We start from the raw sequence: 17,500 nt of genomic DNA on the forward strand, positions 1-17,500 counted from the left end.
AAATAAACACTAACAAGACACAGCATTTACACGTGTCCTGAAAGGGACCATCATGGTTAGTAATCAATATAGGACAGGCTTCTAACCTGCCCTTAAATATTAAAACACAGCTGAGAGCTTCCAAACATTACGCCTCTGCACTACTGGCACCTCCAGTACATCACCGCTGTTTACTTATTTATCCGAGAGGCGGTCGTCCCCATTTCCCTGGCGCTCTTCCAAAGCCTCTGTTACTGCAGCCGTCACTCCAGAGACCCCAGACCCCCTTTACTTATTCACACTTTGTCTGGTCAAGAGGCACAGGCCTCTCTTGGGAGCACCTCTCCTTTTCCTCCTGTTTTAACTAGGGATGTCCGATATTATCGGCCGATATTGGCATAAAAAAGTGATATCGGAAAATATCTGTATTGGTTTTCAAATTTAAAAAAATAAATGTTTTTGTTTTTTTTACATTTATTTAAGCTTTATTTACCCAGGCAAGCAAGTAAGAACAAATTATTATTTTATTTATTGTCAAAGTATGCATAATGTTGTGTTAATTACACGACAAGAGATATGTAATGTTAATTACCTGAAATGATTCAGTTTTTGGGGGGGGGGAACCCTGCATATATCGGTATCGGTTGATATCGGTATCGGAAATTAAGAGTTGGACAATATCGGAATATCGGTATCGGTAAAAAAGCCAATATCGAGCATCCCTAGTTTTAACCCTTTCACTGCCACACGACAGAAGGTTAGCCCTTTACTATCCGCGGAGCTAATGATGCTAATGATGGAGCATCGCCGTCGGTTGTGTGATAGCAAAGGGCTAACCTTCTGTATTGTCACAGTGAAAGGGTTAACCGGCTGTCGTGTGGCAGTGAAAGGGTTAACGGTGAAAGGCCCTTTCAAATATTGATGACTGACATTTTCAAGGGCCCCGCGTTTGTCTTCTCCGCAATCGGGCGAGATCCTATCAAACTAAATAAAACACAACCACAGCCGCTCTCCTCTCCTCTCCCTCAACAGCACTCCTGTGGCGCGCGGCGCACGTGGGCAGGTAGTGGCTCACAGCTGCTCCTCTCCTCTCCCTCAACAGCACTCCTGTGGCGCGCGGCGCACGTGGGCAGGTAGTGGCTCACAGCTGCTCCTCTCCTCTCCCTCAACAGCACTCCTGTGGCGCGCGGCGCACGTGGGCAGGTAGTGGCTCACAGCTGCTCTCCTCTCCTCTCCCTCAACAGCACTCCTGTGGCGCGCGGCGCACGTGGGCAGGTAGTGGCTCACAGCTGCTCTCCTCTCCTCTCCCTCAACAGCACTCCTGTGGCGCGGCGCACGTGGGCAGGTAGTGGCTCACAGCCGCTCTCCTCTCCCTCAACAGCACTCCTGTGGCGCGGCGCACGTGGGCAGGTAGTGGCTCACAGGCGCTCTCCTCTCCCTCAACAGCACTCCTGTGGCGCGCGGCGCACGTGGGCAGGTAGTGGCTCACAGCTGCTCTCCTCTCCTCTCCCTCAACAGCACTCCTGTGGCGCGGCGCACGTGGGCAGGTAGTGGCTCACAGCCGCTCTCCTCTCCCTCAACAGCACTCCTGTGGCGCGGCGCACGTGGGCAGGTAGTGGCTCACAGCTGCTCTCCTCTCCTCTCCCTCAACAGCACTCCTGTGGCGCGCGGCGCACGTGGGCAGGTAGTGGCTCACAGCTGCTCTCCTCTCCCTCAACAGCACTCCTGTGGCGCGGCGCACGTGGGCAGGTAGTGGCTCACAGCTGCTCTCCTCTCCTCTCCCTCAACAGCACTCCTGTGGCGCGCGGCGCACGTGGGCAGGTAGTGGCTCACAGCTGCTCTCCTCTCCTCTCCCTCAACAGCACTCCTGTGGCGCGCGGCGCACGTGGGCAGGTAGTGGCTCACAGCTGCTCTCCTCTCCTCTCCCTCAACAGCACTCCTGTGGCGCGCGGCGCACGTGGGCAGGTAGTGGCTCACAGGCACTGGCTACGCTGCCGTACACCAGTAGAGATCACAGAGGCAGGCGAGGAGAGGCGGGAGGCCAGGTACTGCCTCTCTGTGTGAAACGCAGCCCTGGATGAAGGCAGGAGAGCCTGGGGTCATTTAATGAGCTGACCAGCTGGAGCTGAGCCTGGGGTCATTTAATGAGCTGCCCAGCTGGAGCTGAGCCTGGGGGGGGGGTTACGAGTAGGATCAGTCTGGTGAGTTTGATGTCAGTGAGGTGTGCCAACGACCACAAGCATATAAATCGATAAGCAGCATCTTATCTGAAAATCAATACAAGCAATACTGGATTCTGCCTGCCTGCCCCTGCATGTCCAGCCTTGGCCAGGTGTGTGTGTGTGTGTGTGTGTGTGTGTGTGTGTGTGTGTGTGTGTGTGTGTGTGTGTGTGTGTGTGTGTGTGTGTGTGTGTGTGTGTGTGGGGGTGTATAGAAATAAATAGATAGAAAGGGGGGGGGGGGACTGGTATCATGGAGTGAGGTCGTCGCACATCGCGTCTGCTCCCCTAACTTTTACAAACCAATACTTTTATTGCCCCACTAGTCTTTATTTTTCTTTTTATTGATGATTTCGACAACTTATAACTTTTATGACAAATATGGCGAGCAAACAAACGAATAGGCGTGGTGCTGCGTCCTCGGCGGCCGTCAGGGTACAATCCCAACCCCAGAGCACGCCCGAAGCAACGCTAAGTGATACTAGCCTGGCTGCTATCAAGCGGTTTCTCACGGAGCACTTTCAGATCCATCACCTGGCGGTATCAGCTGAGATAAAAGAGGCCATTCGACCCTTGGATGGGAGATTGTAAATCCTCCAACAGAACAGAACCTAGCTACCAAGCCAGACGAGCTAGCCAAGATTCAAGCTAGGCTCACCGAAGTGCAGTCTTGTGAAAGACGGAACAATATAAGAATTGTCGGTATCCCAGAGGACATTGAAGGAGCCCGTCCTTCGAGATATGCTACAAGAAATCCTGGGTAAAGATTTTTTGGCTAGCTCCCCGGAATGTGACAAAGCACATTGAGCTATTGATTGAAAATTGTATTAACAGATTGAAGAATGGGTACAATACACAGTACGGCTCAATACACACAATTGTTAAGGGGATGCAGACTAGAGAAAGATTTTAGTCTTGTTTACATCAGGGTCCCCCATTTTCAATTCACTATAACATTTATGACATGCACAGTACTGTTTATTTACAGACAGAGTTTCCAAAAGAGAATATATATATTTGAGGGGGAAGAAACTGTACATTGGAGGGGGTTGGGTGGGGGGTGGGGGGGTTGGACATTTACCAGGGCCAGTTTCGAATTGCAGCCTCCCGTAGGTGCTCTTTTAGAGCGGTTTTGAAGGTGGGTAGGGATTGAGGACGGTCCCTAGATGTGACTGTTTTGTGACAGCCAGCCTTTTGTTTTAGATTTTTGCGAGTACAGAATATCATATAACGATCGCTTAACCCGCATGCTATAACCCCCTTATTGGAGATCCTGGACTTGTCAGAGGTCAGAATGAGATCAATGGTAGTTTGTGTTGAATCACACACTCTAACGTGGCTAAAGGGACAGAAGGGACAGAAGCCGAGAGCTCTCCGAATCCACAGAGTACAAACAAAAGCACTAATCATCCGGGAGGCCCGGGCCAAAAGGGGCAAGTTGTTTTACAAAGACCATTACATCGCTATATACGAACACTATCCCCCGGAGGTCGTGGCCTAACGTGGAGAATACAGAGAAGCCATGGCCGGACTTTGGAAGATGGAATGCCGACCAACACTACCATTTCCAGCCAGGCTTTCTATCGTTACCGAAGATGGAGCGAGAAAGAGGTTTGGGTCGGCTACTGAGGCGAAGAACTACCTGAAGGAGGCACGGGCGACCCAGAAGCTAACGAGAATGCTTGCTAACAACGCGGTTGTCGAGCGTGGCTGCAGTTGGACCGAGCTAAATTGGCAAAGCTAAGCTAAGTAACAAGTTCATGTTGAATGGCCCTAGGACTCCTTTATGTTGTGACCATCAGACTGAAAATAATAATGGCGTACCATGTACATATGCTAACAACTGTATTGCATTATGCTAGCCCTATGTTATGACCTTCAAACTGTTCAATCAAGCTAGCGGAACACATGTGTGTGCTAACAAACTGTATTGCATTAGGCTAGCCTGGCAGTGTTAGCCTCGCCCATTAGCTTACTGTTTTTGATATGCAAGCTACAATGGCTGATATGTTTTAAGTAGGTTGATCGTGGATGGCCCTTGGGTGGATAGGATTTTTTTTGCTTTTGCCAGGCAGTGTCTCGACTTGTTATTGTTATTGTAGAAGTACTGTCCTGTGATGTCCTGTGTTCTATGTATTATTTATTATTATTACTGTATTGTGTTGTCTCTTGTTATATGTGGGAGAAAAAGGAGAAAATAAAGAAAAATGTTATCACAAAAAAAAAGAAATAGATAGAAAGGAAATAGGGCACATATATGTGACAATGCACGCTGTTTGTGTGTCTCTGTAAGAGTGTGTGTGTGTGTGTGTGTGTGTGTGTGTGTGTGTGTGTGTGTGTGTGTGTGTGTGTGTGTGCGTGTGTGCGTGCATGTGTGTGCATATTGGTACATGTGTGCGTATGGCTGAGTGAAAGGCATGAGTAGCTGTCCAGATGGGAAGGAGGAACGGGTGAATCAAGTGTACAGAGCCGTGCCCTGCCGTTTCCTTGGTGACCCCTTGCAGTTACATAATCCCACCAAACGCCTGCTCTCCGCTCGATGGTCTCCAACACAAGAACACTGTTATTCACTCCTAGTGGGTTGGATCCACAGAACTATATGAAATCCTGAGTGTAAACGCTTTGCTTCGCCCACTCGCTGTCCGCTTAGAATGCTTTCAAAATGGCAGCGAGTTCAGGAGATAGAATGGTCGTCTGGTAATCAAAAGGTTCCCGGTTTGATTCCGTCTCCTGCCAGGCAGCATGTTGAAGTGTCCTTGAGCAAGACACTTAACCCCTAACTGCTCCCGATGAGCAGGTTGGCTTCTTTCACGGTTGCCTCCGCCGTCGGTGTGCGAATGTGTGAGTGAATGTGAGACATGAATTGTGTAATTGGATAAAAGCTGCTATATGAATACAGTCCTTTTACCATTCAGGGACTTGGTAACACTTTATAATAACACTCAGTTATAAGACCTTTATAAGGTATTTGTAGATAATGAACAAACCATTTATATACATTCGTAAATTATTATTAAGTCATTTATAACTATATTTGTATAACATTTACAAATTAGTTCTACATTATAACTCATTATCAACATTGTTTGTACTTGATTTGTTCATCATTAAATAATGTTGTTTAATGTGTAGTAACACATTTGTAGATGCTTTGAAAAATGGATATGAAAAAACTACTATACTGTACCTTCATTTATTTGTTCATGTTCAACAAATTATTTGTAAAACATTCTTAAAAGATCTATAAATCATTTGCAGATGTTATTGTGTGCCCTAATCTAAAGTGAAGACTATTCATCATTATACAACGGCATGCAAATTTCTCGATTCTGATTGGCTGAAACAGTCCATTTACACGTATGTATCCTTCACAATCCACGCTCCTGGTCCCAGGACCCGCCCACAACCGAATCACATCACTCCGTCGGAAAAAACAAGATGGCGGACAATAATCTTTAACAAATGGATATGTTGATAGCGTCATAACGACTAAATATAAAGCGATTCTGTCACAGCGAATGTCTTAGTCCTTTAAACAATGTTGGATGATGTAATTGATGGGTCATGAGTCATTGTAGAACAAAATAAAAATCGCACGAATTGATTGATTGATTAATTTGCCATTTTTTTTCTTCCCCTTCCATGCCAGAGCTCATCTCTTACACTGTCTGGCTTCCAGACACACTCACTCGGTCGCATACACACACACACACACACACCAGGGTTTCCGTTGTCCGGTAATTACCGGTATTTGACCGGCAAAATCTGTTGAAGTCCGACATATTTGTCCGGTGAAAATAATTCCCTCTAAGCACAATTTGATTATTTGAATTGTATTAAAATAGGCTAAAATTAAATAGCCTATGCGATGAACGAAACAATCATTACATTTGTTTCATCGTTGCTTCACCAAGCAGGTATAATAATGTTGTCAGCGAGAGCTTAGTGCTGGGGTTGCGAGTGCATGTGCAGCTGCACACCAGAAGTTGGGTGGGGGGCGCTGTTGAGCGGTCCCCAGATAGAGCCTGTTTACAGCTGAATCTGCTGCTCTGCAGCGCCATACTCCCGCAAATAAGTCGTTGGGAGGTGGAGAGTCATCACGCAAAAACACGATAATGTTGCCGTCTCTCTCTGCCAAATTTCTCAGTTCTTCGCTTGATATAATTAATACAAATGTCCAATATAATGGAATTCGTTAGCTCATAAAAATGTGATTATAACAGACTGCTGTTTATTAATGTCGGGCGACTGCCCACAGAGGTCTATTTGATTTAAAGTCGGCAGCAGCACGGAGTCTCTGGACTTATTTTATTTGGAATATATTGACTATATACGCAAAAGTAGCCTAGTTTTAAGTTAAAATATTATAAGTCTACATGCATTGAGGATGTCATTCTTTATATAGCCTGCCTATCAATTGTTTTTAAGTTCAATAAACTCTGACCGGAATTTCTCTCATTTGACCGGTAGATTTAAATCTACCGGACCCTGAGACCGGCAACAATTTTTTCTAACGGAAACCCTGACACACACACACACACACACAATGTCTTAGTTGCTTAAGCAATGTTGGATGATGTAATTGATGGGTCATGAGTCATTGTAGAACAAAATAAAAATCGCGCGGATTGATTGATTGCAATTATTTTTTTTTTTTTACCTACTTTCAATAGAAGCATCTAAGAATGAAGTTCTATAGAAAGTAGGTCTGCATCCCCTTAACAATTGTGTGTATTGAGCCGTACTGTATTGTACCCATTCTGCATCTGGTAATACAATTTTCAATCAATCAATCAATCATTCCAATAACCACTAACTTCACTAACTGCCCTATTCAGCATTTAGCCTTTTTCTGTAGCCATTCTGGTTTTAGGCTACTGGCTTAGTTTAGCACTTTATTTTCTAGTAGCTGAGCCCTTTTATTGTAGTGTTTCTTTTTATGTTTTCTTTTGTTTCCTTGAACTGTCATTAGTCCACTGCATAAACTCCCTTAGTGGAGGTTTATTGTTATTTAGGTTATTTGTATGAACTCCGTTATTAGGATGTGCCTTTGTGGCTTATTTCAGTTCTTTCTATAATACCTGTTTATTGAGTGTTGTCCTGTTCTTTGGACTTGATTTATTTTCTTAAAATACTCATGTTGAGGCTTCCACCTGTAAAGGTTGTTTTTTGTTTACTTTTCCCCTTCTCCTTAAGCAGTTTAGTGGTTATTTGTTACACAAATAACTTAGAGTCCCTATTATCTGCTTGTGACCCAAACACCCGCAGCCCTCATAGTATCTTGTTATTGTAACCCGCTACAATGTTTTCTTTTGCATTGTCCCTGACAAATAAACAAACAAAAAAATTGCTATGCACACATTTAATAGATAAACAAAATTTCCAATTAAGCTAGTGACCTCAGGAACTTTTTTTTTTTAGGTATTATGTGTCCAGCCCACAAAATCACCTGTTTGAGTTTGACACCCCTGCTTTAGAGGTACTAGACTATCTGCTACTCATGTGCCTTTTATTTCTCTATCTCCCTCACTCTCTCCTTCCAAGTTATGAAATAGATTGAATGTTACTAAATGGGTTATCTTATCTGTCAGATATTGAACTGTGTGGTGTGGGTATCAAGCAGGAAGAAAGACTGTCAGGTTTTAAAACTGTGGAATCAAACAGGGAAGGTAAAGACGGTTTTAAACTGTTGAACAGTAATTCAGAACTATTTTATTGCACTGCATTATTTTATAATTTTACTGTCTATTCTACTATTTTATTGCACTATTTTACTGTCTATTCTATTTTACATTTTATTTGTATTATTGTCATAGAATCAAACCATAAACAAGGTGGCCAGTTGGGATGTTGGATCCTAATGTGAAAAACTGTGATTTTATACATCTGCACTTTATGTGCTCATGTTGTGCCTGTCTTTTTTCTGCTGTGAAGCACTTTGAGCTGCAATTCTTGTATGAAAGGTGCTATACAAATAACGTTTATATTATTATTATTATAATTAAAAACTAAAGAAAAGTTGGATGTGTTAGTTGGTTGGATGTCTTAGTTGAAAGGCAGTTGGATGTGTTAGTTGGTTGGATGTCTTAGTTGAAAGGCAGTTGGATGTGTTAGTTGGTTGGATCCGTTGGATGCACTTCCGAGCTGCTTCCACATGGAGGCAACTTGTCTTTTTTGTTGTTGTGGGAACTACTTTTTCTGGCGGATGGTTTTTTCAATAAATCTTCGATTAATGTGTGTTTATTGTATAGCAATAAGGTTGGATGAATGTGGCAGTTGTATAAAAGCATTACACCACTTGCAGTCGTGATTTGTGAAAAATAAACCATGCCTAGGGGGGTCTAACAACCCTCGGCTGCGCCTCGGGCCTAACGACCACCCCTAGGCATGGTTTATTGTTCACAAACCACTCCTGCGCGTGATGTAATGCTTAATTAACAAATGTCTTTTTTTTGTATCCACTTTTTCTCCTTATTTTTCAATTTTTCTCCCATCCCAATTTCGCCTCGCCAATTCTCCCTTCAATTCTCCCCTCCCCTGTCTTGAACGTTGCTAGACCATGCCTCCCACTGGTCGGCTGCAGTGAGGACCAAGCCTTGCATCACGTGTCCCCTCCGGTACACGAGGAGGCAGCTGTCGCATCTTTTCACCAGACAGCGCGGACTCTCAGTGGTGAGGAGTAACGCGTGGGAGGCTCACGCTGCCCCCGATACTTCCTGTCTCTGCTGTACAGGCGTCACCCAACCGACCTGTAGGAGTCGCTGTCCACAACGTCCAATCCCCACCCATCGACTTTCCACCCGCTACCTCTGCCAATTGAGATAGTATGACGACTGGCCCAAGCCGGAGGCAACGCTGACTCGGGGAGTCGAGACCGGAGTCTCTTGCATTGGTGACGAGCGTAATCTCCGCTACGCCACCCAGCCGCAGATACACCCTTCTTTGTGACATCAAACAATAACTTACGAATGTATATAAATGGTTTGTTCATGATTAGTTCATTATCTACAAATACCTTATAAAGTGTGGCCGGGGACGTATATTGAACTGCAACAACAAAGAACTGCAATTAGGGCGGCTGGGTGGCGTAGCAGAGATTGCGCTCGTCACCAATGCAAGAGACTCCGGTATCGCAGAGACAGGAAGTATCGGGGGCAGCGTGAGCCTCCCACGCGTTACTCCTCGCCACTGAGAGTCCGCGCTGTCTGGTGAAAAGATGCGACAGGCTGCCTCCTCGTGTACCGGAGGGGACACGTGATGCAAGGCTTCTATCCTCACTACAACCGACCAGTGGGGGGCATAGTCTAGCAACGTTCAAGACAGGGGAGGGGAGAATTGGCAATACAAAATTGGGATGGGAGAAACATTTAAAATTTTGTGTGTATGTGTGTTCCTGTGGGTCGCCCATCACATTTGTGTGTGTGTGTTCCTGTGGGTCGCCCATCACATGTGTGTGTGTGTGTGTGTGTGTGTGTGTGTGTGTGTGTGTGTGTGTGTTCCTGTGGGTCGCCCATCACATGTGTGTGTGTGTGTGTGTGTGTGTGTGTGTGTGTGTGTGTGTGTGTGTGTGTGTGTGTGTGTGTGTGTTCCTGTGGGTCGCTCATCACATGTGTGTGTGTGTGTGTGTGTGTGTGTGTGTGTGTTCCTGTGGGTCGCTCATCACATGTGTGTGTGTGTGTGTGTGTGTGTGTGTTCCTGTGGGTCGCTCATCACATGTGTGTGTGTGTGTGTATTCCTGTGGGTCGCTCATCACAATCATTTGACCTGACTCCCACTGCCATGCCTCCCACCCACAAAGCAGGCAACTCCTTGGATCTCATATTTTCCCGTAACTCCAGCATCATTAACACCACGGTAACTCCCCTACATGTATCTGACCATTCCTTCATATCCTTCTCACTAACTCTCATGCTTAACCGAAAGGTCTTCACCCCAACTCAAACAGCCTCACTCAGACGCAACCTGCCCTCCCTATCCCCCTCCACCCTCTCCTCTGACATACTATCTGCTCTACCTTTGAGTGACACCTTCTCTGCTCTCTCCACAGAGATGGCAACCTCCACCCTCCTTTCAGCCCTTGCAACCTCCTTCAACAAGCTCTGTCCCCTCGTTGAGAAACCTGCCCGCCGTTCCCCACCCAGTCCATGGCTGACAGATCCAGTGAGAGAACAAAGACAGGTCCTGAGAGCAGCTGAAAGGAAGTATAGAAAGTCACGCCTCACTGCTGACATCGACACATATCACAACCTCTTGTTAACATTCTCCAAAACCATCACTAATGCCAAAGCTTCTTTCTTCCACCATAGGATCGAGGCCTCTGCCAAGAATCTTCGCAAACTGCATGCTACCATGTCGTCCCTCCTCACTCCCCCCCCACCCCCCCCTCCCTCATCTTTCTCTGCCGAAGACTTTGCGATCTTCTTTGAGGAAAAAGTGGAGAACATCCGCAGCTCCTTCTCCCAACCCCCACCCATTCCAAATGCTGAATCGAGAACCTCATCCTTCACTCTGTCATCTTTCTCTCCCATTACAGAAGCAGAGACCCTGACACTGGTGACGTCGAACCGTCCGACTACTTGCCAGCTGGACCAGCTACCCTCCCCACTCCTCCAGACCATAGCACCAGACATCCTCCCATTCCTAACTGCAACCATCAACTCCTCACTCAACTCGGGGGTGGTCCCCACCTCCCTAAAACAAGCCAGAGTCACGCCGCTCATAAAAAAACCAACCCTGAACCCTACCATCATAGGCAACTACCGTCCTGTCTCTCTTCTCTCCTTCCTTTCTAAAACACTTGAACGTGCTGTATCCAACCAACTTACTGCTTATCTCTTACAGAATGACCTCCTAGACCCTAATCAGTCAGGCTTCAGGACTGGTCACTCCACAGAGACAGCCCTCATTGCGGTCACAGAGGCACTTCACTTAGCAAAAGCGAAAGGCCTCTCCTCTGTCCTGATTCTCCTAGATCTATCTGCAGCCTTCGACACAGTCAACCACCAGATCCTCCTTGCGGCCCTCGCAGGAATGGGAGTGGCTGGCTCTGCGCTGACATGGCTGTCATCATACCTCAATGACCGCTCCTACCAAGTGTCATGGAGAGGGACCCTGTCGGCCACCCGCCCCCTGCGGACGGGTGTCCCCCAGGGCTCGGTTTTAGGACCCCTTCTCTTCTCCCTCTACACTAAATCACTGGGTAACATTATCACGTCTCATGGCTTCTCCTACCATTGTTATGCCGACGATACTCAACTCTTCCTCTCCTTCCCTCCCTCAGATATCCACGTCTCTGAGCGGATCTCGGCCTGTCTGTCCGACATCTCCGCCTGGATGACGTCCAACCACCTCAAACTGAACCTAAGCAAAACAGAATTGCTCCACCTGCCGGCCAAATCCTCCCCCCTAACCGACCTTTCAATCACAGTCGAGAATGCAGCTGTGACTGCGTCCCCGACCGCCAAGAACCTTGGTGTTGTCCTCGACGACCAGTTGAACTTCTCTGCTCACATCGCAGCGACGACCAGAACCTGCCGATTCCTCCTGAGCAACGTCAGAAGGATCCGCCCCTTCCTGACAAAAGAAGCCACCCAACTCCTCGTCCAATCAACAGTCATCTCCCGCCTCGACTACTGCAATGCACTGCTCGCTGGCCTCCCGACCACTGCCACTAAGCCTCTTCAACTCATTCAGAACGCAGCGGCCCGCCTGATCTCAAACCTACCGAAGTCGGCCCATGTCACCCCACTTCTTAGGGACCTGCACTGGCTCCCCATTGCTGCACGAATCCGCTTCAAGGCCCTCGACCTAGCATACCGTGCGGCAAAGGGAACCGCTCCCGCCTACCTCCGGTCAATGGTCTCTAACTACACACCCTCAAGACCCCTACGCTCTGCATCTTCTGGCCGCCTCAGACCTACTCCTATCCAAGCTCCGGGAGGGTCATCAAAGAGAAGTCGCCTATTCTCAGTCCTTGCCCCACAATGGTGGAATGAACTACCCACCCCAGTTAGGACAGCCGAATCACGTCCAATCTTTCGCCGTCGACTAAAGACGCACTTCTTCAACCATTATCTGAATTAAAAAAAAAAACTATAAAAAAAAAAAAAAAAAAATCTAACCCTAACTAACCTTACTGTCATGCACTTGTCCTAATAAACTAACCTACACTGTAGCACTCAACACTTTGATGAACATTGTTGCTCAGCTGATAGAGTTGTGCCCTTCCTGATGACTTGTCGTACAGAACTTGTAAGTCGCTTTGGATAAAAGCGTCAGCTAAATGACTAAATGTAAATGTGTGTGTGTGTGTGTGTGTGTGTGTGTGTGTGTGTGTGTTCCTGTGGGTCGCTCATCACGTGTGTGTGTGTGTGTGTGTGTGTGTGTGTGTGTGTGTGTGTGTGTGTGTGTGTGTGTGTGTGTGTGTGTGTGTGTGTGTGTGTGTGTGTATTCCTGTGGGTCGCTCATCACATGTGTGTGTGTGTGTGTGTGTGTGTGTGTGTGTGTATTCCTGTGTATTCCTGTGGGTCGCTCATCACATGTGTGTGTGTGTGTGTGTGTGTGTGTGTGTGTGTGTGTATTCCTGTGGGTCGCTCATCACATGTGTGTGTGTGTGTGTTCCTGTGGGTCGCCCATCACATGTGTGTGTGTGTGTGTGTGTGTGTGTGTGTGTGTGTGTGTGTGTGTGTGTGTTCCTGTGGGTCGCTCATCACATGTGTGTGTGTGTGTGTGTGTGTGTGTGTGTGTGTGTGTGTGTGTGTGTGTGTGTGTGTGTGTGTGTGTGTGTGTTCCTGTAGGTCGCCCATCACATGTGTGTGTGTGTGTGTGTGTGTGTGTGTGTGTGTGTGTTCCTGTGGGTCGCTCATCACATGTGTGTGTGTGTGTGTGTGTGTGTGTGTGTGTGTTCCTGTGGGTCGCCCATCACATGTGTGTGTGTGTGTGTGTGTGTGTGTGTGTGTGTGTGTGTGTGTGTGTGTGTGTGTGTGTGTGTTCCTGTGGGTCGCTCATCACATGTGTGTGTGTGTGTGTGTGTGTGTGTGTGTGTGTGTGTGTGTGTGTGTTCCTGTGGGTCGCCCATCACATGTGTGTGTGTGTGTGTGTGTGTGTGTGTGTGTGTGTGTGTGTGTGTGTGTGTGTTCCTGTGGGTCGCCCATCACATGTGTGTGTGTGTGTGTGTGTGTGTGTGTGTGTGTGTGTGTGTGTGTGTTCCTGTGGGTCGCCCATCACATGTGTGTGTGTGTGTGTGTGTGTTCCTGTGGGTCGCCCATCACATGTGTGTGTGTGTGTGTGTGTGTGTGTGTGTGTGTGTGTGTGTGTGTGTGTGTGTGTGTTCCTGTGGGTCGCTCATCACATGTGTGTGTGTGTGTGTGTGTGTGTGTGTTCCTGTGGGTCGCCCATCACATGTGTGTTAAATCTGCATGACAAATAAAGACTTCTTCTTCTTCTCCTCTACCATGTACTTACTTTTCAATTGTGCAAATAGAGCAGCACAACAATACATGTTGTTATTTGTGACTTTGACAATACATGTTGTTATTTGTGACTTTGACTATACAGATTGTTATTAGTCACTTTGACTAGATTGTTATTTGTGACTTTGACTATAGATTGTTATTTGTGACTTTGACTATAGATTATTATTTGTGACTTTGACTATAGATTGTTATTTGTGACTTTGACTATAGATTATTATTTGTGACTTTGACTATAGATTGTTATTTGTGACTTTGACTATAGATTGTTATTTGTGACTTTGACTATAGATTGTTATTTGTGACTTTGACTATAGATTGTTATTTGTGACTTTGACTATAGATTGTTATTTGTGACTTTGACTATAGATTGTTATTTGTGACTTTGACTATAGATTGTTATTTGTGACTTTGACTATAGATTGTTATTTGTGACTTTGACTATAGATTGTTATTTGTGACTTTGACTATAGATTGTTATTTGTGACTTTGACTATATTGTTATTTGTGACTTTGACTATAGATTGTTATTTGTGACTTTGACTATAGATTATTATTTGTGACTTTGACTATATTGTTATTTGTGACTTTGACTATAGATTGTTATTTGTGACTTTGACTATATTGTTATTTGTGACTTTGACTATAGATTGTTATTTGTGACTTTGACTATAGATTGTTATTTGTGACTTTGACTATAGATTGTTATTTGTGACTTTGACTATACAGATGTTTTCTTGCAGCTGTAAGCTATGAATTTCACTCCAATAAGACAGAAATCACCCTGAGTCCATAACCATCTATACACATGTTTACTGACTGTTTTTCAATTGCAAATCGACCTTGGTTGGTTGAGAGGGAGTGACGTCTGCCATAAACAACTTGCAAGGTGTTTGTTAAGGAAAATGATTCACACTAGTAGGTGGAGAGAGATTTCTCTCTGGGTCACCGGGTGACAACAAAACATATTCAGCGTTGTGTATGAAGGACATCGGATGGTCACACCCCCCGTCTACCGAGGGTTAAATTCTTGTTGCTGCAACAACCAATTAGAGCCTGGCACTTATCAAACAATAGATTCCAATTACTTTGCAGAAATAACTATTTCAAATGGAATAGAGGAACGACTGATTTGGTTTGCCTCTGATAACATTGAGCAAGGCTTTTAGAAAGCAATTAATTTGCATCTTATATTATATCTTATATTGTTCCATGTGTGTATAAATTGTGTTTGCCGCTGTTGCAATACGTGGGTCTTCACTCAAGCTGCCATCCCCCACGTGGGTCTTCAAGCTGCCATCCCCCACATGGGTCTTCAAGCTGCCATCCCCCACGTGGGTCTTCAAGCTGCCATCCCCCACGTGGGTCTTCAAGCTGCCATCCCCCATGTGGGTCTTCAAGCTGCCATCCCCCATGTGGGTCTTCAAGCTGCCATCCCCCACGTGGGTCTTCAAGCTGCCATCCCCCACGTGGGTCTTCAAGCTGCCATCCCCCACGTGGGTCTTCAAGCTGCCATCCCCCACGTGGGTCTTCAAGCTGCCATCCCCCACGTGGGTCTTCAAGCTGCCATCCCCCACGTGGGTCTTCAAGCTGCCATCACCGTTACTGCAAGTGGCATCAAATGAACGGAGGGAAAATGTCCTGAATTCAGTCATTGTTGGAGAAATGTGTGAAAGACCAAAAGATGGTGAAACGGACCCGGTGAAGGAAGGATGTTCTGCCTGCACCCCAGCTAGAGCACGGAGGTCATCAAACAAACTACCTTTAGATCAGGTCCCGAGGTCCAGGCTCAAAACAAAGCAGTGGCTGCCCCTAAACTGTGGAACAGTCTTCCACTGCAGATGAGGTCCGCTCAGACCCTAGACAATTGTAAGGCTCAGCTAAAGACTCACCTGTTTTCTTTGGCGTTTTGAGGCTTAGTAAGCCATACATCCCCGGTCGTGTCGTGTTTGTTTTAATGTATTGCAGCTTATGATTTAGTGTATACTGTATTTTGTATTTCTCAGTTTTTATATAGTATTTTATAGTATTTCTCTGTTTTTATATTGTAAAGTACTTTGGTGCAACTTCGGTTGGTTTTAAATGTGCTATATAAATAAAGTTGACCTTGACCTTGCGAAGGATCTCTCTCTCTCTTTCTCCAAATTCCTCAGAGACTCAGCAGCCGCCATCACCCCAGTCATCACACACATAATAAACCATAATAAAACAGGGACACGTCCCCAAGGACTTCAAAATTGCGAGGGTGACCCCCCTGCACAAAAAGGGCAGCAAATTAGACCCAGGCAACTACCGCCCTGTTTCTATTCTCACCTCCATCTCGAAAGTCATGGAAAAAATAGTCTACGAACAGGTCGAAAAGTACCTAGCGGAAAAAAATCTAATCTACGAATTCCAATCTGGCTTCAGAACATCCCACTCCACTGACACATGCCTTCTCTATTTGAACGACCACATCAAACAAGAGGTGGACGCGGGCAAATACTGCGGCATGGTCATGCTGGACCTACAAAAGGCCTTTGACACGGTCAATCACTCCATTCTGATTGACAAGCTAAAAGCAATTGGTTTTGATAGTCTATCAGTGAGCTGGATGCAATCCTACCTTGAGGGGAGGGAACAGATGGTGGAGGTAAACGGTACCCTATCCCCCCCTCTCACAGTGAGCTGTGGTGTTCCACAAGGAAGCATACTAGGACCGCTACTGTTCCTAATTTATGCAAATGACATGTCGTCAGCTTGTGACTGCAACTTGTTCCTGTTTGCGGACGACTCAGCCCTGCTGGTCTCTGACAAGAACAAGTTACAGGTTGAAAAAACCCTCAGCTCGGAACTAGGCAAAATCTGCATATGGCTCGCTGATAACAAACTATCATTACACATGGGCAAAACAGAGTCCATTCTCTTCGGTTCAAATAACAAACTCAGCAAGACCGACGGCTTCTCAGTTACAGTGGGTGACAATATTGTCACAAGGAAAGATGAAATTACCTACCTGGGTTCCATCCTAGAGGCTAATCTTTCCTGTGACAAAATAACATCCAATGTAATAAAAAAAAGTCAACCAACGAACTCGATTCTTGTACCGGATCTCCTCTCTGGTAAACAAGAATACCCTGAAGACTCTGGCAGGAGCACTCATTCAAGGGTACTACGACCATGCTTGCACCTCATGGTACCAAAGCACCTCAAAGGCACTAAAAACAAAATTACAAACATCTCAAAACAAACTGGTCAGACTACTGCTTGACCTTACTCCTAGAACCCACATCACCCCTGCCCACTTTGACAACCTAGGATGGCTTAGAGTAGACAGAGTACAGCAACTTGCAATGGGCCTGGTCTACAAGATACACTACACAACCAAGGTACCCATGTACATGTCAAAATACTTCCCAAAGGTCAGTGAATACCACGATCACAACACCAGAGGGAGCTCCACAAATCATGTTAAACCCAGATTCGGCTCAAACAAGGGACTAAACACGTTTAGAAATTATGCCACATCAATGAATGCCCTATCTAAAGCTGTAAAGGAATGTGAATCACTACCCACTTTCAAAACCACTCTCAAAGAACACCTACGGGAGACTGCAATTCGAAACTGGCCCCTGTAAATGTCCTAACCCAACCCCCTCCAATGTACAGTCATTTACCTAGTATGGTTGTCAATATTCCAATGTACAGTTTTGCTTGTTTGTACAGTGTTCCCCCCCCAACCCACTCCAATGTACAGTAAATTACCTAGTATGGTTGTCAATATTCCAATGTACAGTTTTGCTTGTACAGTTGTACAGTGTTTCCGCCCCCAACCCTTCCTACCCACCCAAC

The 17,500-nt window shown here is 46.0% G+C and overlaps 1 protein-coding gene across 2 annotated transcripts in view; it reads right to left on the reverse strand.

The window, feature by feature from the left end:
* homer3b (homer scaffold protein 3b) overlaps nucleotides 1–17,500 on the reverse strand; it is a 113,230-nt gene that overhangs the window by 78,314 nt on the left and 17,416 nt on the right. The window lies entirely within an intron of this gene.

The sequence above is a fragment of the Notolepis coatsorum genome (genome assembly GCF_963971535.1).
Source record: "Notolepis coatsorum genome assembly, chromosome: 3".
Lineage (NCBI taxonomy): Eukaryota > Metazoa > Chordata > Actinopteri > Aulopiformes > Paralepididae > Notolepis > Notolepis coatsorum.